At 42.4% G+C, this 25,236-nt stretch overlaps 1 protein-coding gene across 1 annotated transcript in view; it reads right to left on the minus strand.

The window, feature by feature from the left end:
• Nucleotides 1-7,100, minus strand: part of RAP1A (RAP1A, member of RAS oncogene family) — a 78,955-nt gene extending 71,855 nt beyond the window's left edge. Inside the window, exon 1 of the mRNA XM_052636667.1 lies at nt 7,084-7,100. The gene's annotated coding sequence lies outside the window, so the exon portion shown is untranslated. The remainder of the gene's footprint in view (nt 1-7,083) is intronic.
• Nucleotides 7,101-25,236: the final 18,136 nt, after the last annotated feature.

Here is a 25,236-nt window from a genome sequence, read left to right on the forward strand (position 1 = left end):
GAAAATTAAAAAAAAAAAGAGAGAGAGATGCAATCAAGTATAAATGTACAAAAATGTGTATCTCAGTGTTATTTAAAATAGTAGTATTATAAAGATCAACCTAAAAGTCCCACACTAGGAGAACAATAACCTGTTCAGAGATAAAAGCAGGAGCAAAACCACATTTACAGAAGTATAATTTCAGAGGTTTTTTTTTTTTTTTAATTGAAAAGAAGTAAGAAAGGAGAAGAACCAAAAAAAGTAAATTGAAATGTTTGTAGAAATTATCTCTGGGCGATAGGTTTATGAGTAATCTTCAATTTCTTCTTTACATTTACGCTCTTGTCAAAATTTGCCACCACAATGAACATGAATTAGCTTAAACAAGAAAAAAAGGTTTAAGCAATTTATAACCCCTGAAATATGCCCCTGAAACAAACAAGGGCATATTGCTTGGACTAGAAACTACACTTCCTACTGCAAAGAAAGCATCAAACTCGTTTTCTTTCCAGCTTTCATTAGGCTTAGTTGTACTTTTAGACTGTGTAAAGAATGTCATCCAAAACTCAGTAGTACTCATGAAATCACACAAGGCTATCTAAAAGTCAGCCAATACTCCAGCAGAAAGACCACAGTTAAATGAACTGTTTTATTGTATGCCTATTGAGGATAATAAATGTCCAATTAATCCTAACTCAAAACATGCAAAATGGAAAAACCAGAAAAACTATTCTCATTTCACAAATTAACTAAATATACTGTTGTTGCCTTATAAGCACATCACAGTTAGGTCTGGGAGGAACTTGAAAATAAATCTGGCAAACTACCAACAACATCACTAAAAATGCACACTGATGCATTTGACTACTATCTTTTAGTGGATAGTTCACTTCAGTGGCACAGGATGATTTTAATCATTGTAGAAAAAATATTAAGCTGTCCTTCCAAAAAAACAAAAAAAAACCCTCCCAAACGTCTCACATTAAACATTAGAATTAAAACTTAGCTGAACCAGGAAAAAACTTACCTACAAAGTAGGATATATGCAGAAAAGCAACTTGGGAAAAAAAAGACCAACAGAAGTAAAACAGGCAGTTGAACAAGCAGTTCTTATTTTACTGTATATTTTAACCGATGGGAGACTGGTTTGCTCAAATACTAAAAAGCTGTTAGAAAATAAGACCACAGAAATAGTTGTTAACAACTGAAAGAGAATTAAAATATCACAAAGATTTTACTTAGAAAATGAGTATCATTCTATTTTTAATCAATCATGAAAACACAACATTTATTTATAAAACATATGTCAGGTTCTGGCAAACAAAATACATTACTAGACTATAATACTAGAGTAGAAACTACAGCCCCACGTCTCAGTTTCCATCAAACAGCTTAATACTGGGTCACTGAAACATCTGTTCAATGACTGAATCTGAAATCTATTAATGAAATTATGCAATATTTCCACAACTACACAATGAAATCTAAAAGGTAGCTTAAAAGACACCAATGATTTGGGATAGACACTGAAAACTACATAAAACCCAAAGATTAGTGTTAAATGTCAGCTGCTAAAATAATTAAGTTAAGGTTGCTTGCTTAATATTCTATACAATACTTGTCTAGAACAGAATGATCCTATGAATTTAAAAATATCATGAAAAGTAGTGAATGAATTTACTCTCTGGATCACACATTTGACAGATCTGAAATGTTCAGTCTGCAATAAGAATTCCTACTACTACTAACTTAGAATCTTATATAAGTGGCATCTGGGCTTTGTCCAAAGAAACAGTTCTTTGTGTCTCTTCAACTTTATACTTTTGTCACTGATAACTAAGCTACAGTTCTGAGTGAGTATATACTTCTGTCACTGATAACTAAGCTACAGTTCTGAGTGAGTATATACTTTTGTCACTGATAACCTAGCTACAGTTCTGAGTGAGTGTAACATAGCACTGCAAACAACCATGCATGTTACAGGCACACATATGTATTTGTGAATTCAAAGTAAGTCATCTCAAGTTTTAATTAATCCAACAGTGTCTTTTATCAGTTATGTGTAGTTTAGTACATTCCTAACCTTATGAGGTATAGCCTAATTTAAATATATTCTGAAACCAGACATAGAATTATGCATATAATCCTAAATTTGGTTAATTTTACCATTCCACACTTTGAACCACTCTCTATCAATGTGAACTAAATAAATAGGGTGGAGATAGGAAACTATCTCTATCCCTGGAAAAACTGGATATGCAAAGAAATCTTCTTTTCCAGATTTATCTAATCTAAATTTATACAGCCTAAATAAGTCATCAGAACTTTAAAAAAAGCCATTAGTCTAACAATTGAAAATAATTTCATAGAATATATTTAATCCTCCATGTGTATATCATGTACTTCTGAAAATTATAATAAAAGGATGGTTTTTAGACCGCTTAACAAAAGTACACTATCTCAACTCCACCTTAACCATCATACACAATTTCCTTTGCACCTTTTACCTCTACAAGGCCTATTTTCAAGTGGAAATGAGAACAAGGCACAGTTCTCTGCTGAACTGCTTAACGGATCAGAACATTGTGATAAACTAAGTTTATAGGTTCAATACTAATCTGGATCTTTTAACTTTGAAACAAACTGCTCTCCTAATCAGTCATCTCAAAACTGAATGCAAACGGGATTGGAGAGAGCGTGTGTGAACCTTCATTGCATACTTATAACCACTATTACAAAAATTCAACATGTAAAATGGCCAATACTTTCTCTGTATATGAAAGTGAAAAGCACAAAAACTACCATTTGTAATCTCCAAATTTCAGACACACACAAAAGGGAAAAAAATGGACCCTTCATCTGTCTCAGTAACATAAGAAAGTTTAAGTATCTTTATTTTAAGCAGTAATCATTTCCATAATATACGAATTTGGCATTAAGTCATATAGCAGTATATGGCTTGGCAATATGCCATAACTCTTTTTAAAATTGATGAGTTCAATCTGAAGGAACATTAGGAGGAAGTAAGTCTATGTTCACAATTTTAAACTCACCACAACATTAAGATATAAATGCTTTATACAAGATATTTTTATTGACCTTCTAAAATGAGAATTTTAGAACTGGGACCTTAGAGGTTATATGAGGTTCAATAGACATTTGCTGGGTCCCTAGCATGTGTGAGACACAGTGCTCGGTGCTTGCAGGTAAACTCCATTGGCTCAGCCCACTCACTTTATAGATGCTGGAGTTTCTGCTCATGTCAAATCAAACCTTTTAGACTTCTGAATTGCTTAGCAATGCCATCACAGTGGTATAATTCTATTAAAACAGACTGATATCATCCTTCCTCATAATCTAAATAAAATTTCAAAGAGGCAATATTGACTTAACAGAAACAATAGTCTCTATGTTTTGAATAACTTATAAAGAATTACAACAATTTAAAAATTCAACTATGAGAGTCTTCAACTAACTGCTAGTTGCATAATTTACTGCAAAGAACAAAATAAGGAGGCTGCTGCTGCTGCTGCTGCTAAGTCGCTTCAGTCGTGTCCGACTCTGTGCGACCCCAGAGACGGCAGCCCACCAGGCTCCCCCGTCCCTGGGATTCTCCAGGCAAGAACACTGGAGTGGGTTGCCATTTCCTTCTCCAAACATGAGGCTATCAGAGATTTAAGATTCTAAAGACATACAAAACAGAAATTAAACTAATCGCTGATACCACTGAAAAGTCCTTTTATAAGAAAAAAGAATTAATATGAAAAATTAGGTGCTTAACTGGGATATCTATTCTTTATAAAAGATCACCAACTATATACTAACAAAGTTCTTGAGTAACAGTAAACACTGGCAAGATTTTAAGTTATTTAACTATGAGATCACAAATTATTACATAATATAAAACTTCCTGAGGGCAGAGACCCTGTCTAATTCAACTGTTATCCCCAACAATTAGCACCCTGTTATTAAAATGTTAAAGAGACAGTTGAACAAACATTATGAACTCATGTGAGCTAGCTACTGGAAAATTCAACCTAATGACCTAAAAGGTCTCTTTTTATAATTCAAATTGTTCAAGTATTAAGTAATATTCACTCAAGTGACACTGCATGAAACTTCAGATCAACAACTGTGGCTGTCACTTTAGCACAAACTACTCTGAAGGAATTAATAGATACACCGAGAAGACAAGTGTATTTATATACTTCGATTTAGCAGTCCTTCTGGAAATAAATTCCAAGGAAATATTCAAAAAGAAAGAAAATGTTGAATACACAAAAGTGTTCATTTCATTGTTATTTTCAATAAGGGGAAAAGGAAAGTATCTATATGCCCAAGGGCAGGTAGACAGACTAATTTGCAACCATGCAAAAAGGTTTAAAATGAACGTTAACCTCCTAATCGGTCTTCCTGCTTCCACTCCCTGCTGCCTTCCCCAAGTTAACTTCCACACAGCAGCCAGAACAGTTCCCACAGACTTTAGTCAGAAGAGTTCTCTCTTCTACCCAAAACCCTCCAGTGGTTTCCCATTTCATTCAAAGTAAAATTCAAAGTTCTGACCATTGCCTACAGGCTTTACAGCGGCCTCGGCCACTTCTCTAATCTCAAGTTCTCTCATTTTCCCTCCTGCTTACTGGCCTTCTCCAAAAGGCCAAGTACACTGAGTGGTCTCTGCCTGTTATCTTCTTCCCCTAGAGAGCATGAATTCCTCACTTTCTTCAGGTCTCTACTCCAGCATCATGTCTTCCCTGGCTACCCTTCCTTGCCACTCTCTGTATCCTCTAACCCCACCTTACTCTCTGTGTATTTCTTACCATCTGACTTATTCTGTATTTATATGGTTATGGCCCATCTCTCCTGTTTAGTATATGAACTCCATGATAGCAAGGACTTTGTTTTATTCACATAATAGGCATTTAAAAAGCACTTGTTAAACAGATACTGAATACTGATACAATAATTATTAACTACACAAAAAAACATGCATATAAACAAACTTGCAAGAGAATAGGAAAAATGATCTGTGAACACTTTTAAGTGCTGATCATATTGCTAAGGAGTTAAACAAAAAATCTAAGTCAGTTGTGATTACGATTTTAAGCTGTCAGTAGTGACTATGACAATCTTATCTCCCTCAAAGCCATCTGTTTAGAAATATTATGAGAACTTTTCCCACAAAACTGTTAATAACAATCAGTCTTAAAATCTTTGTTCCCAAAGACCCAAATAAGTCTGTGAGGGTAGATACACATGCTTGAGGTCACACAGAAGGTGAACGAAGCCTTCTGAACAGTTTTAATATAGAACTGAATAATACTCAGAGTTTACATTTGAGACAAGCACACATGGTTGGCTTTAGAGAGTCCCTGAAGATGTAAAATTCTGTACCTAAATGTCTATTACTTCTTTCCTGAGGAGAGAGTCTATATGTGCATTTCATTATACTCTCAAAGGTGTCAGTGGCCCAGAAAAGGTTAATAATCAGTATTTTGTATGTTGGAAGTGAAGAGAAATCTAATTTGAGTTACCTCTCAAAGGATAGAAAATATATAAAACCAGACACATCTTTGCAATAACACATTTCATTCAAGAAATATCAAGTGCCTACCATGTGCCGGGCATGGTGTGATTTTGAGCACCTTACACTTAACCATATTTTGTAGTACATAATTCAAAATACATAGGAAACAAGATTCACTGAAACACCAGACTAAAAAGAAATCCAGCGAACACAAATATAATTTCAAACAGAAAGTGGTATAGAAAATCATAATACAGACAGAAAGGAGCTCAGGGCCTGATTTAGTGCTTATTATGTCAAAATATCCACAGATATCAGTTACATCAAAAGAAAAGAAAAACTACACACACGTGTGCCCACCCCCACACACTGTGACAGGAAACCAAAATAAAGTTTCCAAATCCTGTTTCCAGCAGCATCCCTTCTGAGACTGCCCTTCAGCATTCTTTTGAAGGTAGGAGCTTCACGTTAAAACCTAGCGCTGATACTTTACTCTTACTGTGATAAAAACAAAAAGAATCATCTCAAACCCAGAAAACAGAAAACTGTGGCCACCTGTACGGCTGTGACCCATTAACCTCCTGCCCTGTTATTCCCTTTCTTTTTATACCCCACTTCCTTCAAAGCAGTGACAGAATGGTCTTCTCTCCCCAAACGGAATGACTCCAGAACGCAAGTTCTTTTTCCAAGAGGTCGAAAGGTCCCCTAAACTCTGCTTCTTAGCCCTGTGAGTTGATGTCTTCCCCTCGTCTTTTCCCCATAGCAGTAAATTACACAATTCAGCTGAGGACACCGTCCTTAACTTCCTGAACAAGGGGGCAAAAAGACACTCCTACCAGTCCCAGCCTGAAGGCAGACAAAAATCACACGGTGACCTCTTCCCTAACAAAATTCAGGGAAGAAGCAGAGACCCAAGAAAGGCAACGCCGAAAAGGCGAACACATGGCATGTTACGGAAGACGTGGGGGACAGAGGGCGGGAAAGGGGCTGAGAGGTGGAGTGGGGTGTAAAGATGTCAGCTCTGTGCACTAGGGGAATGAAGAAATGCGAGATCCCGAACCCTGACAAGTGAACACAGAAAGGGCACCGCTCCCGTCTACCCACACTTCTCCAGCAGTCAAGGGAGGTCAGAAAATTCACCCAACCCTCCAACTCTCTTCTTCGCGTGCCCCCCAAAGGGTGAACTGGGTTTGAAAGAAGAGCTGACCCTAGTCAGGGTACAAGCAAGAAAAACGAAGCGATGTCCAATCTAGTACCCCTCTCAGGCAGCAAGGGGCGAGGGCACTGTGTCCGGGGAGATGGCGAGGGAAATGGGCTTGTGCCATGACACCTCGGGGAGTTGGAGGGTGGGGGACACAATGTCCTCTTTCTCTCCCACACCCGGCCCGGGCCCCTCCCGTCCCTCTCCCGTAGGCCCAGCCACAGTCGACCGGCTCGGTCCGCGGGCGTGGTTGGCTCCGGCCCCGGTGGCGGCGGCCGGGCCTCCCCGAGTCCTGGCCCCTCCCGCCGGCCAGGCCCCCGGGCCGCCGCCCCGGACACCGAGGGAACACGGAGGAGGAAGGGGGAGCCAGGGGACTGACCGGCGACAGGAGCCGCCTCGGCCCGGACTCGTCCGACCCGCGCCCCTCGCTCCCTCTGGGGCCGGCTCCGGCTCCCCGCCCCTCACTCACCCCCCCCGGTCCGGCACCTCCTCCACCTCCTCCTCCTCCTCCTCCCTCCTCTCGGCCGTGGCTCCTGCTCCGGCTCTACGCGGCGACGGCGGCGGTAGCGGCCTCGAGAGCAGCGGCGGCGGAGCCTCCAGAACGCGCACGCACGCAGCACGCAAGCCCCGCCCCCAAGTTCCGCCCCGCCCCTTCGAGTCGGCGTCGGCAAGATTTCGGCCCCGCCTTCCCCGCGGCTTTCCGGAGTCCGCTTAAAGGGGCCGCGCAGGAAAGAGGTGGAAGAGCTCAGAACGCCGCGGGGGAGGAGTGGGGGAGCTTCGGCTTTTAGCTTGGGCTGAGTGACGGAGTGGGGAGGCCGGAAATGAAATGAGAAATGGTTCGAAGATTCAGGAGGAGAAGAATTTTGGAGGGAATACGACCATTTGACAAGTACTAATTGAGTATCTAGTAGGTGCCAGGCACTGTCCTAGGCGCAGAGAATAATGGAAGTAAATTAAAAGAAGCTTACTTCTTGGAAGAAAAGTTATGACCAACCTAGATAGCATCTTGAAAAGCAGAGACATTACTTTGCCAACAAAGGTCTGTCTAGTCAAGGCTATGGTTTTTCCAGTGGTCATGTATGGATACGAGAGTTGGACTGTGAAGGAAGCTGAGCGCCGAAGAATTGATGCTTTTGAACTGTGGTGTTGGAGAAGACTCTTGAGAGTCCCTTGGACTGCAAGGAGATCCAACCAGTCCATTCTGAAGGAGATCAACCCTGGGATTTCTTTGGAAGGAATGATGCTAAAGCTGAAACTCCAGTACTTTGGCCACCTCATGCCAAGAGTTGACAAAAGACTCTGATGCTGGGGGGGATTGGGGGCAGGAGGAGAGGGGGACGACAGAGGATGAGATGGCTGGATGCCATCATTGACTCAATGAACGTGAGTCTGAGTGAACTCGAGGAGTTGGTGATGGACAGGGAGGCGGGCGTGCTATGATTCATGGGGTCGCAAACAGTCGGACACGACTGAGCGACTGGACTGAACTGAACTGAACTGAACTGAAAGGCCTTTATGGAGCTTGCATTCTAGTGGTTGAGAAGAGACAACAAACAGATAAAAATTTCAGAAAGTGAGAAGTCGAGTGAAGAAAAATAAAACCAGAAATAGGATGACTTCATAGATGGCCAAGTATTGCCCCTCAGAGGAGCCCTATAAGCACATACACGTATGACACGAAGGAATAAGCCTAGCAAATACCTCGGGAGGGGAGAGGAAAGGGATGGGAGTCTTACCAAGCTGAAAGAACCTCGGCTGTACACGGTTAGCCTGGCATGTTGCAGGACCAACAAAAAAGGCTAGTATGGCTGAGTGTAATCAGCTAGCCACAGAGCAGTAGTAGGTTGAGAGAGGTGATGGGGGAGGTCAGATCCTATGGAGCCTTATGGGCTGTTATTAAGAGCAGCAGAAAGCCGTAGGAGGGTGAGCAGAGGAACGACCGAATCTAGTTCACATTTTAAAGAGTTACTCTGCTATTATGGGTAAAATGCACAACAGGGAAGCACAGATGTCTTCAAGGAGACCAGTGAGGAAGCTCTTTGTGGTCGCTTGGACTAGGATGGCAGCAGAGAAGAAGTGAGAAGGGGTGTATCAGAATGTATTCAGATACACTTTGAATTGGAATGGATTTGGCAGAGAATGTGTGAACGAACAAAAAGCTCATGGCTGATTCTTAAGTTCAGGACCTAAAGGGTAAGTTAGTGGTGGTATTATTTAGTGAGCTGGAGAAGATTTAAAGGGAAGAAAATTTGGAATGAGGGAAGTACGAATTCTGTTTCATATGTTACGTAAAGTGCTTGTTCTACATCCAAATGAAGATGTTGAGTAAACAAGTGGATGGATATATGAGTCTGAAGATATGAATTTGGGAATCATCAGCACATAGATGCTTTTTAAGCCTTAGGTCTTACATAAAATCACTTAGGAGGGAGAGTAGCTAGTGGAGAGGACGAAAATGAACTCCAACCTTTGGAAATTCTGTAGAAGAGGAGAAGGAACTACCAGATAGGAGCCACACCAGGAGAGGGTGGAGTGTTGGAAGATAAGAGAATTGTTTGAGGAAAGTGGGAGTGATCAGCCTTATCAAATACTGTCGAAATAAATAAGGTGAGGACTGAGGGTTTGAACACTGCATTTGACCTGATGAAGGATGCTGATGTCCTTGAGGAAAGCAGCTTCAGTGAAGTCATGGAGGAGAAACTCTGATTAGGGTGTGTTAACAAGAGATGGGAGGTGAGGAAGAAAAATGTTTATAGCAAGTCTAAGCAGCTCTTGAGGACCTTTGCCCTCAGGATCCACTAAGAGAGAGGAGTACTTGGGATCGTTGTTCAGTCGCTCAGTTGTATCCAACTCGTTATGACCCAATGGACTGCAGTGTGCCAGGCTTCCTTGTCTTTCACCTGAAGCTTTCACCCTGTCTTTCACCATCTCCTGAAGCTTTCTCAAACTTATGTTCATTGAGTCAGTGATGCCATCCAATCATCTCGTCCTCTGTCCTCCCCTCCTCCTGCCTTCTGTCTTTCCCAGTGTCAGGATCTTTTCCAATGGGTCAGTTCTTCGCATCAGGTGGCCAAAGTACTGGAACTTCAGCTTCAGCATCAGTCCTCCCCATGAATATTCAGGGTTGATTTCCTTTAGGATTGACTGGTTTGATCTCCTTGCAGTCCAAGGGCCTCTCAAGAGTCCTATCCAACACCACAGTTCAAAAGCATCAATTCTTTGGCGCTCAGCTTTCTTTGTGGTCCAATTCTCACATCCATACATAATAGTAGTAGTAGTGTTAGTCACTCAGTAGTGTCTGACTCTTTGTGACCCCATGGACTGTAGCCTGCCAGGCTCCTCTGTCCATGAGATTCTCCAGGCAAGAGTACTGGAGTGGGTTGCCATTCCCTTCTCCAGGGGATCTTCCTGACCCAGCAACTGAACCCTCCTCCATTGCAGGCAGATTCTTCACAGTCTGAGCTATAGGGAAGCCCCCAAAAGACTACTAGAAAAACCATAGCTTTGACTAGATGGACCTTTGTCAGCAAAGTAATGTCTCTGCTTTTTAATATGCTGTCTAGGTTTGTCATAACCATTCTTCGAAGGAGCAAACGTCTTTTAATTTCATGGTTGCAGTCACCATCTACAGTGATTTTGGAGCCCAAGAAAATAAAGTCTGTCTCTGTTTCCATTGTTTCCCCATTTATTTGCCATGAAGTGATGGGACTGGATGCCATGATCTTTGTTTTTTGAATGTTGAGTTTTAAGCCAGTTTTTTCACTCTCTTCTTTCACCTTCATCAAGAGGCTCTTTAGTTCACTTGTTATTTAGGGGAGGTATTTCAAAGATAGGAGTTGTTTCCTTATGTTGGTATGCTGGAATGATCCTTTAGAGAGGTAAAGGTGATGGTGCAGAAGATAAGAGGGAGCAGCTAGAGAAGGCTTGTCCTTCAGTGGGTAAAAAGCAATGGGACCTAGCGTAGAAGTGGAGGAGTTGACTGTGGATAGGAGCAAGGACAGTATTTTAGGAGAGAAGGCAACGTCTATGGGCACAAACACAGTTAGGTCAGGTATTAAATTTGGTGATGGCCTATTCAGGCCATGTCTGTGCAGGAAGCATGTGGGAGCTGAAATCCAGCCTCTGTTTTTCCAACCAAGTTTTGAGGCCAAATCAACCTTGAGGAAGGGGCACCTTTTCTAATTTCTTCAACTGCAGAGACAGTGCCTTTTAGAAAATCCTCCGTATCACCACATGCACACATACAAAGTCTGTGTGCTTCTTTTCCCAGTTTGTACCAAATATTCTTTGTGCAAGTTGCCTCCGTGGGTTTGATGAGGTCGATCAGGGCTGTTGAGCTTTCTTTTATTCTTAGCAATAGGAAGCTGTGAGTGGGGAAGGGCTGTTGGGTATATGAGATGGAAGCTGTGAGAAAGATGGAAGAAGTGAGAAAGAATTCCCTCAAAGAGAGGAAGTGTAGCATGGACAAGGCTGAGGGTCTTCTTGAGTTGGTGGTCCTATATTTAAGTGAGACCACTCAGCAAGGTTGTATGGTTTTTCTCCAGCCACATTCCATAGCTTGCGGGGTTAAAGGAGAGATTTGGCCAGGGGTGGGTTTTGCTGATGAAAGTCCTGAAAAGGGGAGGGGTATAAGTCAGGGTGTAGTTATAGTGATAGACCTTAGAATCTAAGCTGGGAGGGAATAGCTGTTTTGCTGTTGGTCGCTAACTTATGTCTGACTCTTTCCAACACCGTGGTCTATAGGCCACCAGGCTCCTCTGTCCATGGCATTTCCCAGGCAAAAATGAATATTGGAATGGGTTCCCAGAGAGCAAGTTAAAAAGCAGGGGAGTCAATGGTTTGGTGGTCCCTGTAGGAAAGAATAGTTCAAGAGGAAGCTATCAAGTAAGTGGAAGCAAGGGGACTTTCCAAGAATCAAGCATGGGAAAGGGTGAGTGAGGTGTCTGTGAGAAATGAGGTCCAGGCAGGTACCTCGGGGTTGAGGGAATACCAGGCTGTCGGGCTCCTGTCTTGTCACAGTCCTTGTGATCCACTGACCTGGGGGAGGTTGAGGGCAGGGGATTGTGTGGCTTTACTAGCCTTGGGAGAGTCCCTTGTGCCCTGCTTTACTCACCCGAGCATTTGTGTAGGTACTTTGTCCTGCCTGATGTTTCACAGAAACTAAACATCTTTCCTCCTTATTCTGCTTTCCTGCTCCTGGCATTATCTTTCTCAGTCACTCATGCAGCAAATCTTAGCCACCTTTAATCCATCTTCCCCATCCCTGCACCCAATTGATCCTCAAAGTGTAGCGATCAACACCATCCAATAGAACATTCTGCTGTGATGAGAATGTTCTTTATCTGCATATCTAATACAGTAGTCACATGTGGCTATCGAGCATTGACTGAGGAACTGCATTTTATAACTGTTGTTGTTCAGTTGCTCAGTCATGTCCGACTCTTTGTGACCCCATTGACTACAGCATGCTAGTCACAAAGTTTACAACTTTAGTGTATATAAATTCAATTTAGATAGCCACATGGGGCTGGGGGATACTGTATTAGACAGACAGGTATAGACCTTTCCTACCCAGGGTCTTTTCCATCCGCCTCTGCCTCTGTGTCCCCATTGCCACCTGCCTCAGTCAGCTACTGGTTACCTCTCGTCTAGACTTTTGCTGTAGTTTCCTATTTGGTCTTCTGCTTAGTTGCCTTCCCTTCAATCCATTTGGTGTTCTTGCCAGAACCATCTCCCTAAAGCAGTGGCCAGATCACAGCTCCACCCTATTTTAAAAATTATCAGTAGTTTCCTGTCAAATTAGGTAAAACTGCTTAATCTGACATTTGTCCACTTGAATGTCTCCATCCCCCTTTTCCAGCCTTACCCTGCAGTGCCCCTTTACATAATAGAGTGCTGGTTCTCAAGCAAAACTGAGCTGCTTGCTATATTTCCTACCAACTTTTTACAAAGCAGCTAACTCATTTGCGTAAATTGTCTCTGCCTGGAACTGGCCTCTCATTTCTTCTTCCAGACCTCAAATCTGTTGAAATTCTTGAAGGCCTGTCTTACGTAGCAGTTTGTACCTGGAAATTTTTCTGCTTTTTCTTCTCCTCTTAAATACAGTTTCTGGTTTTTGTGGTTGTTGATGTTTGTTTGTTTGCTGCACTGCACAGCTTACTTCCCTGACCAGGGATCAAACCTGGGCCCCAGCAGTGAAAACACCAAGTCCTAACCACTGGACAGCTAGGGAATTCCCTACAGCTTCTGTTTTTAACTTCACCTGTGGCACTCATAAGTTGCCTTGTCATTTATTCTATGCATTCATTTTATTGCTGTTACAAAATATTCCTTCTTACAGATCACTACATTCCATATCATTGCCCCTTTCAGTGTCAGTCTTGTACCTGATATATATGAGGTACTCCTCAATTAAGCCGTGAATTGAGTTCTACAAGAGCATTCATGCTCCTTAACTCTAAGAGTAATATCACTAGCTGTAAAAGAGAATGTCTTTATACCTTGGAAGAAACAAAGAGAAAAAGAAGCAGAAGGAGCCAAAAAGCACTAATGTGACAATTGAGAATTTCTTAAGTCGGAAGGCCAAGAACTCTTGGAAGTTAAAAAGAAATGAAGGAAAGAAGAACAAGCAGAAAAAAAAAAAAAATGAAATGGGAAACAGCCATTCAAAATAGTTAATAATCCTGACACATCTTGATACCCTGTTCTTGGAGGATGTCAGAGACGGTATGGAGGTGGGTGATTCTTTGTTCCAGGACCCAGAGGAGGAGGAGCAGGGTCTAGGCTACATTCCTGCTGACCCTGACACTGCCTTGATCAACTGATGGACTTCCCCCGTCCTCAAGCGTTCTGACTGCCACAGCTTCCGTGGCTATGCTGAGAAGGTGGTGACTTTCTTTTTTTTCCAAGAAAAAATAATTTTGGGGAAAATCTTCTCATAGCTTTCATCATTGAACTTAGTAAACTGATCTTAAAATTAAAAACAAAAGCAAAACCAGCAGATTTTCTAATACGAAATTCCAACTTTTGAAAAGAAACAGACTGTATTTCTTTTCATATTACTATTTGCTGAGAGTTCCTTCCAAATGCTTCCCACCTTTTACAGGGCAGTTTTACAAGTCACTTCTAACTCGTAATCCTAGCATGGGCATGCTTGGAACTCACAGGATCAGCTTAGCTACTCAGAGGGTCAGTTTATGGAAAAGGCCTGTAAGAAGCATTCAGATGGTGATACAAATCAATAAAAAGAGGTTTCCATCTAATAATTGTTTAGAAAATGTATTTTTAGACCTTTAACTCTTAGAAACTTGAAACCTGAGAATAGAATTACGTTTGCTCTGTTCCACGGTACCAAATATACTTTTCCTGTTGGTGCAGTGGTTTTAAGGATTTGAACAGCAGGGGCTACATTTTACACACACAAAAAAACATAATTCACATGTGTAGGACCTTATATCTGTTTATTCAATAAGCCTTAACCAAGTGCTTGCTCCTTGCTAAGCACTTACACTTGTTGCCAGGTATACAAAGAAAGAAAAAATACGGTACCTGCCTTCAAGGAGGAAACAGGGTAAAACTCTGACCTGACATTGGTATATCATTTTACAGTTTTCAAAATGATTCCACGGTACCTAATTTAATCCTACCAACAATGTCCTTAAGGTAGGTATCAGCCTCCTTTTGAATTAGGGAAAGTAGTTCAGGGTGATTACAAGAATTGTAGAGAAGTACAGAGCTATTAGGGCTTCTCAGGTGGTGCTAGAGGTGAAGAACCTGCCTGCCAGTGCAGGAGATACAAGAGACGCAGGTTCGATACCTGGGTTGGGAAGATCCCCTGGAGAAGGGCATGGCAACCCACACCAGTGTTCTTGTCTGGGGAATCCCACAGACAGAGAAGCCTGGCAGGCTACAGTCCATGGGGTCTCAAAGAATCAGACACGACTGAAGCAACTTAGCATGCACACGCACACAGAACTATTAACTGGTGGGATATTGAGCTGGAACTCAGATCTCTGGGTGTCAGAACATTGGTTGAATTAGAATGGAAGTTTCCTGAGGACAGGCACTTGATCTGTTTTGTTCATTGCCATATTTCCAGAACCTAGAAAAGTACCCAGCATATAGTATTTTCTCAGTAAATATTTCAGGAATGTGTGCATGTGTGTGTGTGTGTGTGTGTGTGTGTGTGTGTGGCGTGTTGTGGAGAGAGAGTGAGAGGGGGGCAGTGGGTGAGGGAGGGAGAGAGAATACAAGCCAAACATCTAAGTCATTAGCATATTTGTATATTTTAGTTTTGTGCTAAGTTGATCTTTTCTGTATTAGTGCTGTCTGAATTGTGGCCCACAGACTGGTCCTGGTCCACAGAATTGCTTAATACCAGTTGTAGTTCACTGAGGCTGCTGTAACAAAATATCACATACTGGATAGCTTATAAACAACAGAGATGTATTTCTCACAGTTTTAGATACTGAAACTGAGATCACAATGCCAGCATGCTCATGTTCTGGTTAAGGCCTTCTTTCTGGTTCTTATCAGCACCTTCTTGCTGTATCCTCAGCTGGTGGGAGGGGCAGGGGATCTCTCTGCCATGTCTTTTTTTTTTTGGCTGCACAGGATCTTCATTGCTGTGCAGGCTTTCTATAGTTGTGGTGAGTGGGCTACTCTCTAGTTGCAGCGCACAGGCTTCGCACAGGCTTCTCGTTGCAGTGGCTGCTCTCGTTACAGCGCGTGGGCTCTAGGCCATGCAGGCTGTAGTAGTTGTGGTGTGTGAGAGCTTAGTTGCTACGTGGCGTGTACAGTCTTCCCATGTCTCCTGCAGTGGCAGGCAGGCTCTCAATTGCTAGACCACCAGGGAAGTCCCTTTCATAAGGGCACTAATTCCATTCACAAGGGCTCTGCCCTCGAAGTCTAAGTACCTCCCAAGTGCCCACCTCAAATATATTTTTAGTGTAAAGTTCCATGCAATTCTTGGGGTTTGTTTATCTGAAATTCAGATTTAATTTGGCATCCTGTATTTTATCTGGCAGCCCTAAGTGTGATTAAATATGTAGGCTCTGAAGTCACACTGTGTGACTTCAAATTTTGACCCTACCACTTACCAACTGTGTGACCTTGGACATGTTACTTGGGAATTAGGATTTTAACATAAGAATTTTGGGGGAATACAAACATTCAGACCGTAGCACCAGCTGACCTTTAGATAAATACCGAAAATGAGAGTAACATTTAGAATATTTTGCGGCTACTTCACATTGCTCTGACATACAAGCGAGTGGTCAGTAAACCTGTCTAGTTGAGCAGGGCATAGACCAGCACAGATGTTGTCCGACTTGTTTAGTGAATCACATGAGGGATGAGCTGTATGCTAGTCAGGCAACATCTAATTTTTCTTTAACCTTTTGACCCTCTTCACCCATTTCTCCCACCTCTGGCGATTGTCAGTCTATTCTCTGTATCTATGAGTTTGTTGTTGTTTTTCTAGATTCCAAGTATAAGAGAAATCATACAGTATTTGTCCTTCTCTCACATATTTCACATAGCATAATGCCCTCTAGATCCATCCACATTGTCACAAGGCAAGATTTCCTTCTTTTTATTGCTGAATAATATTCCATTTTATATACATACACCAGATTTTCTCTATTCATCCATCCGTGGACACCCAGATAAACATGAGTGTTTGGTGGTGTGTATGTTGCATATTTATTGTTTTACACAACAGATTTGATGTGCAGTGTCCCTTTCTGCTAAGCTTTATGATAAGCCAGCTCATCCTTCTCCATTTCTTTCTGTGAACACCATCATCTGGGAAGAAGCAGCTACTCAACCATGCAGCTCTAAAACTCCAACAAAGAATCTAAGATTTCTGCAGCAAGCAAGTTGGTGAGCACTGCAGCAAGCAAGTAAGGGTGAGCACCAGGCAGGACACTTCTGGCCCCTGAAGAGAAAATTTGATGTAAGCAGGAGGCCAGAATGTGCTAACCGTAGGCAGAGACTTCTCTTATCAATAGAGAAAAGCTGGCACTTAACCACCCTATCAGAGGAAAGACTGGCCCCAGACCAACCCAGACTTCAATAAATGGAGGGAAGAGGAATCCAAGAGGCCTATTCTAGTTTGTGGATGAGTTAACATCATTTCCTATTCTGTAACAAAACTCAAGCATATGTAAACCACAAATTAAGCAACCTGTATAGATACGGACATATGTATGCCTTTTTAAGAAGACAGAAGAGTGTGGTTAGGGTTGCTAGGTTTAGCAAATAAAAATACAAGATGTCCAGTTAAATTTGAATTTCAGATAAACAACGAATGTATTTTTAGTGTAAATATGTTCCATGCAATACTTGGGGTTTGTTTATCTGAAATTCAGATTTAACTTGACATCCTGTATTTTATCTGGAAACCCTAAGTGTGATTAAACATGTAGGCTCTGGAGTCACACTCCAGAGTGTGACTTCAAATTCTGACTGTACAACTTACCAGCTATGTGACCTTGGACAAATTACTTCCCCTCTCAGAGCCTCAGTATCTGTGTATGTAAAATTTACCTCATAGAGTTGTTGTGAAGATTAAATAATACATAAAGATTTACAGTGGTAACTGACACATGGTAAATCTTAAAATAAAAAATACTAGCTGTTTTTATAGGAAAGACAAATCATTATTTGGTAACTAAACATCTTAAAAAATAGAAAAAAAAATCTAGGCAGAGATTCCACTCCCCCCCACCCCCCATTTTCATGCCATTTTCAATATTGCTTACAGCAAATTAAAGTAATATGATTTAGACCCATTATCTATGGCGTAAAGGAACACCCAGCCAGCATCTCACAGTATCATCAGGCTTTCTATTCCTTCCCTTGATACACAACACTTGGACCCACTCTTGGAGATGTCTTAAGCTCCAAATTTCCGTGAGAAATTTGGGTAAACCTTTATGAAGTATTACTTGAGTATTTACTAGGTGAGTGTTTGCTCAGGAGTCAATGCCATCTCTAGGGTGGGGTTTCATCAAAATGGTACATACTCAAGTAACATGCAGATGTCTGTCCTCTGTAGGTTACGTAAGAGGAACCACCTAGTACAGAGAGTTACAGTTCTAGCATATAGAATTTTATTAGCACAAAGTTAAAAATAGGACAAGAAGAAACATGGTGAAATGTGAAGAACAGTAGATCTGGAATCCAAAGCTCTGGTTCTACTCCTCAGCACGAGCCACCTAATATTTGAGGGATGGGGGTGAAGTAGAAAAGAATAACTTTATTGCTTTGCCAGGTGAAGGTGGCCACAGCAGGCTAACGCCCTCAAAACTGTGTCTCCACCTGGAGCGGGTAGTGAGGAGTTTCATAGTAATGGTTCAAAGAGTGCGGGATCGGCCCATGAATGTTCTTCTAATTGATTTGTGGGGAGGTAAGTGGGAGTTACCATCATCAGTCTTCTGGTTCTAATCATCTTGGATCTGTCCCACCTAATATTTTTCAATATTTAAAATATTAAATATTTAAATTTAACTTAAATATTGCTTCCTCATTTATGAAAATGTAAACATCAATGCTACCTTAAAGGGTAAGAGTTAAGTTAAGTGAAATAACAAAATGAATAATACAGTACTGGGAACAAAATAAGCATTTGGTAAATATTTGTTAACGTGAATCTGCTTATTCATTAGAAAGAAGAACATATCCTAGAGCAGTCTTACAGAAAGATTAAAGCCTGGGATCTGTACTACTTTATATGGCTGAGCTAAAACAGTAACTCTTTACTCTGTCCCTGTCTGCTTCTGGATAAGAACCAATCATTTCAAAACAATGATACAATCTAAGGGGAATTCAAGCAAGGACTCCATCTTTCCCAACTCCAGTGGTGTGTGTATGTGTGTGTGTGTGTGTGTGTGTGTGTGTGTGTGTGTGCTGGGGTGGGAGGGGAGCTGTGGTAAGATAGGAGAAAGGCCAGGGAAAGGGTTGGAAATTTCCTTTCTATTTTAATAATTAGTTGAGCCAGATTCTAAACTGTGTATAAAAACTATTAGTTTTAGGTCAGAAAGTAGAAAACACACTTCTAGTACATTGACAATATTAAGTTTGACTTGAGGGAGCAAATCCCAAATTCAAACCAGATTCAGAAATTATGATCTCAGCTTTTCCAGAGTTTGAACTGATTAGGCTTGTTACAGATTAACCAGAGGTAGAATATATTAGGGGGAAAACATAGAAGAAAAAAAATAGAATTCATGAGGTTACTCAAACTCAGAGAATGAAATTTCCTGTCTTAGTGCTTGCTGTTAATACATGAGATTCAAGGGAAAGTGTGGTATTTTCTAAGGAGGACTGAAGGGGTGAACTAGGGTTTTGCCAAGGGGATTACCAAGGGCGTCAGTTGCTTTGGGCTGGAAAGTCATAAGGAGTACACGGTTTGGCAGGGCAATACAGAGATGATGGTAGACTAGGGGAATAGAGCTGCTAGCTGTAGAATGAGCTATGTATGACTCTTTGGAACAGCAGGTAATTCCCATTTACATATTGAGTATCAACTATCTTCTCTGCTGTTGTCCAGTCACTAAGTCGCTAAGCTGTGTCTGACTCTGCGACCCCATGGACTGAATAGCACACCAGGCCCCTCTGTCCTCTACTGTCTCCTGGAGTTTGCTCAAATTCACGTCCATTGAGTCAGTGATGCTATCTAACCATCTCATCCTCTGCTACCCCCTTCTCCTTTTGCATTCAACCTTTCCCAGCATCGGGTCTTCTCTAATGAGTTGGCCCTTCACATCAGGTGGCCAAAGTATTGGAGCTTCAGCAGCAGTCCTTCCAGTGAACTTTCAAGGTTGATTTCCTTTAGGATTGACTGGTTTGATCTTCTTGCAGTCAAGGAACTCTCGAGAGTCTTCTCCAGCGCCACAACTCAAAAACATCAATTCTTTGGCACTCAGTTTTCTTTATGGTTCAACTTTCACCTCCGTACATGACCACGAGAAAAACTATCGCTGTGAATATATGGACCTTTGTCAGCAAAGTGATGTGTCTGCTTTTTAATACACTGTCTAGGTTTGTTATAGCTTTCCTTTCAACAGCAAGCGTCTTTTAATTTCACAGCAGTAGTCACCATCGGGAATTTTGGAGCCCAAGAAAATAAAATCGGTCAGTTTCCACTCGAGAACTTAATAAACACTTAGGAGACTCAGTGAGACACAGAGCAGAGCACTAGCACACAGTATGCCTAGTTTAGGGGAAAGTAGCCTATGAACCTAGTGTAAGAGAAGAAAAAGCTAAATGGAAGGCCCTGGAACCAGAGAGTTAAGAAATCTTGAATGACTAATAATTTGAATTTCAAAAGTAAAGGCTAAATTCTAAAACAAAGAATAGCAATAGATTTGCTACCAAAGAGGAAGACTCTTGACAAAAAAATCCGTTAAGTGTCAGGTATGCTGGGGACATGATTAAAGGCCTTGGCCTGGGCTTTGAACTTGGCAAAGGGTAGAGGGGAAGTGTTTCTCAAGCCCTTCCCTTGTCTCTTGCAGAACTGAGGTGCATGGGGTAAAGGAAGAAAAGCCAGGGCTTGTACATCACAGGACAGGCACCTGAAATGCACCATAATATTGTTGCTGGGAGTTGTAGCGTTTCTCACCACCTCTCTCTTCACCCTTGGAGCCATAATTGCCAAAATGAACAGATTATCACGATTTCAGCCTACGCAGCTATCTCACTAATGCTCATTTGCTGACTTTAATGAGTTCCAGAACCAATTTGTGTGATCCTACAATCAACTCAGGTTTATCACGGAAAGGAAGCACTGTCTTTCTTTGCCGAATACAGATCCATTGATATGAAAATGAATTCAGATGAATTCTTGTGGGCATTGTAAGGCCCCAAAGTTCCCGAACACCACTGAGCATAGATATGTTAGATGCTGGCTGTCCTGATGAGCTGGCTTTTGTCCAATACCTGTCTGGCAGACTACATTCGCGTATCCTTTTGTTCTATCTTCACATTTCACAGCTTCCTCTTCTCTGCCTAAAAAGGAAAATGCACGTCTTCAAGCTGTTACAATAAAACTACTGGCAGTGTGTAAAGTGAGAACAGAGCCTTGCTTTAATTTACCGCACCATGCAGATTTATTACACATCAGGAGAATAATAACAATGCCTGACAACACTGTGGCTTGCCACCTGATAATCTCCTCCCCTGCTCTCGTAGGAGGGAGTTTGGAGGACCCCGTAGACTCCCTGTATGGTGCTAAGCGCTGCCGGGCACACTCTTGGCTCAGGGCCGAGAGATGATGTGGACCACTGGGCTGTGCGGTGCCCAGATACACTGCAGAGCTGGTAAGGAGATGTAGTGTTTGCACAGAAAATGCCAGAAACCATTTGCCAAGTGTACAGAGAAGTGTTTTCACAACTGCTCATTGCTGGGGGAATAAGCATTCTACTTCTTCTCACAAGAAGTTCCTCTACCTGAAATGTGATGAGAACACAGTTTGAGAATCGTAGAGGTGAGAGAGTACTTCAAAAGGAATTTGACCTCCTTTAGGCATCACTGCACTTAAAAGAATCTGGGACCTTCAGAGTTACATCTGTTCAGAGCTTCTGAGGAATAGCTAACAAAAGGCAAGGTTAAAGACAGTCAGCCCTTTGGCCCAGGGTCTCCTTCAGGATGCCAGTATCACTTCCGGCCTTCTTCTTGGGCTCCTCCCCGTGGCTTCTGAGTCCTGGGTGCCCCCATCTGTCTTGGCTGCTTCTGGGGAAACTGCTCCGAGGCACGTGGGCACACAGCTGGTCTGTGGCAACAGTGACATCCTCACAGAAGACAGCATCCATCAGATGTGCCCTCCTGCTGTTCCACTTGCTCTGAAAGTCTCTCATTAGGGTTTCTAAGTTTTAAGATAATAGGAACTTAATGAGGATTACTTTGATTTTCTCTCACCAGCCGACGCTTTTGTATCCAAAGCGCTGCTGCCCCCAGCTGCACTGCTTGAACAAATTGCATCGTGAGCAAGCAAAAGCTGCAGCCCAGGAGACTGCTGACGTGACCTCAGAAACGCACAGTCCAGTCCTATTGCCCAGTGTTTTTGCCCAAGAGCTTTGCCTGTCATAGCGTTTGGATTTCTGGCCATCTTGGTGACCACAGTGGACCTTCCCTCTCCCTGCTCCCATCAAGTTTTAAACAGAAACATCTTTAACAACTCATCAGTGACCAATCAATGAATTCTAAGCTCTTGGGAGGCTCAGGCTCCTGCTGTTTCTCTCCTCTCCTTACCACATTTTATAACAAAAAATTAGTCCAGCCACAATCCATTACCTGGTTGTACTCTAAGACATGGATTTGCCTTCCAAGGGCAGTTCCAAGACAGAAATGATTGGAAAATTATGTATGATTTACTCTCCCAGGGATCAAATGACCTCAGTAAATATTTTTTGAGACCGTTAGGCCCCAGGGATGCAAAGACATTATCCCTGTCTTCTGTCCAGAGCTTTGGTTTTCTTCTCAATAAACAAACCTGTTTTTGTTTGTTTTTTGTTAAGTGGTGGTCGGTGGGGTAAATTGGCTGTTGGGGATTTTTATCCTGTCAAAATGATGGCCAATCACAAAAATGGGCAAACCACCATTCTTAGCAGACTCTGCCCAGCACTTCACAGCATAGGCTGGCTGGTTACGGGCATCCCCTTCCTCTGTTGGCTGTTAGCAATTAGGACCACTCAGCAAATCCTGAATCTTGGAAATCACTTCAGTCCTGTGGTTGCTGATTCCTGGCAAGTAAGATACCATGTCACTTTTCTGTCTGAGGTTCGGCGTTTTATTATCACTACCAACTTGAACTTCTGGCAGTAGGTCTTCATCTCACAACTAAGCCCAGAGCAGTGTAACCGAGTGGAAACTGGAGTGTCTGAGAGGCTGATGAGTCACACAAATGGAGAGAAACATGGTCCTAGTTAGGTTAAGAGAGGTAACAGTCCTGATGCTTCAAAGCACATTGCTGATCTTTTCTGATGGAAGGCCCAAGACTATTTCACCTCAACAATTGTTTTGAGGATGAATTTTCAAGCCAGGCAATCCACTGTCCAGCCATTTTCTGGAATGGTTGTCAATAGGCTGGCCCAGAGGGTACCAATGAAGGCAAATGACAATGCAAGATGGAAAGCAGATCGACACTGCCACATGGTAAACAAGTTAAGAAATCAAAATTGTGCCAGAAGTGGACTCCCAACTTTATTTATTTCAGTGTTTATTTTATTTTATCTTTTCATTTTTGGCTTTAAAGTGTATAAGCTAACTGTAGACATCCTGGCCATCGTAGAGCTAGCATGCGATAGGAACCCTGAGAAGAATTCGGATCACATGGAGGAGATGAGAGTGAGGCAGAGGCTTCTGCCCCACAAGAAACAGCTCCTCAGCTCACAGGATGCCTGTGTCCCTGTCAGCGTGTAGGAGTGCAGACAGCGTGCAGAAACTTGCCAGCCCCAGATGTTGCCCGATAGGGGAGTTTCACTGTGGGGCACCAGGCACAGGCCGGCTTGCTACCTTCGTCAGCCTGTAGGTGCTGACTTTGCTGATAGAGTCCCCACCGCAGCCTGGGGCCCCTTCCCACTTCCTTCTTCTCTCGCTGCTCTTCTGTCAAGAAGCCAAGGCCCACTCTAGCCTGGTTTGCATCTCTTACATCAGAGGTTCGGGATGGCAGATTGCAAATGCTCACTGAAATCTTTTCCTGTCGTGTTCTTGACATCTGAGCAGAGAGGCAGAGAGTATGTGGCCTAGGAAGCAAATGAAAGTCTACATTTTCAAAATGAGTCTGAAAGGAAGCTCATTTGGAAATGGAGGGGGAGGCAAAGACAACCGTCAGGGCAGAAGCTGATCTCATAGACTCTCAATCTGAGAAATTTTACTTGTTTTGTTGGAAAGAGGGAGGGAAAAAAACTCGATACTAGTTCCTTTGCATGGCAGGGTATGAATGAGCATCTAAAAGATGGGTTCAATTATTTTTTTAAAATCGCAGTCCTGAACAGTTCCACTGGGTGAAGTGGGTTTTGTAATGCAGCACAACTGTTCACGCCTTGGACTTGGAAGGAGAAAGGTGAGGATATTTTACAAAGGAAAAAATAAAATAATTGTTATTGAAAAAATTCTACCATGACACAAAATTAAAGTGTAATGTACAAGCCAAGGAACATCCTGTCAAATCGTCACCGCACCCCAGCTGACACGCCACTGTTCGACTCAGCTCTGCCTAATTTTGGCACCTTTCATCTCAGAAAACATGGTAAATACTAATTACTTTTAACAGCGTTCTAAAGTCGGTCGAGTCATTCAAGCTTATAGTGATGACAGTTTGGGCAATAGGTAGCAATTTTCCTTTGTTGTCATTATCCTTCCCACATGCTGGGAAACTGAGGCATGGAAGGCTTCAAGGGTCTGGACCAGATTGGTAGTGTTCCAGGAACCAAGGCTTGAGAACTTCCGTCATCTCTAGGAAGTGGCTTTTTGGTTCAGCAGCGGTACTTTCCAATGTCAGCCCTTGTGTGTGTCAGCAGCTAAGATGACTCCCATTCAAGGGGCCCCAGATTCTTGGCATCTGCTTCATCTCAGACAAGTTCTCTGACAGTTGAAGGAAACAGAGTGGGTGGGGAAGTAGGGTGAAGCCTTGGTGAGTCTGATGGTTAGGTGACTGAATGGATCTTAGCAGGGAAGAGAACAGCTTTGTGACTGTGAGTTGGTATAACTGGAGCAGATTGGACCAGACACTGAGTGTTGTCCTTAGAACCCCGATAAGAAGCTGGCGGGACCTACACTATCTCCTCTCTTGATAATGAAGCATCACAATGCTCAGGCCAAGACTGACCCCTTGCCTTACTTGTCCTACTCCCTTGGGTGCTGCATAGAAAGAAAGTGAATTTGCTCAGCCGTGTCCAACTCTTTGCGACCCCATGGACTGTAGCCCACTAGGCTCCTCTGTCCATGGGATTCTCCAGGCAAGAATACTGTAGCGGGTTGCCATTTCCTTCTCCAGGAGATCTTCCCGACCCAGAGATCAAACCCGGGTCTCCCACATTGCAGGCAGACGCTTTAACCTCTGAGCCACCAGAGAAGCCCTGGGTGCTGCATCCATCCTGTAAACTCTGCAAAGGGGCCATACTGAGGTGGATTTTCCTGAAGCCTTGTTTGTTTCCACCTTCAATAGTGATCAACACAGCATTTACTCTTGGTTGATGAAAGTGGTCTTAGATTAGCTTGATAATTCAGTATCAGCCGGACTTTGATCATTGTTTTGAAGTGCTACAAGACAAAAATGAACAATTTACACCAGGTAGAGAAGATTAAATCCATCTTCATGATCCCTTGCTTCAGAAAAGTGGGAGAAATATAAACTGACACACCATTTGGTGAATTTCATACCTAAAGAGTAGTCCAACTCTCTATCTCACAGAAAAGGGGGAAAGAGGAAGTGGGAACTGACATCTGAGTGCCTGCTATATGCTGGTTGCTTTAATTTAATCTAATCCTCCCTCACAAGACCCTACTATATAGGTATTATCTCTATTTT

This window comes from Budorcas taxicolor, chromosome 3 (genome assembly GCF_023091745.1).
Source record: "Budorcas taxicolor isolate Tak-1 chromosome 3, Takin1.1, whole genome shotgun sequence".
NCBI lineage: Eukaryota > Metazoa > Chordata > Mammalia > Artiodactyla > Bovidae > Budorcas > Budorcas taxicolor.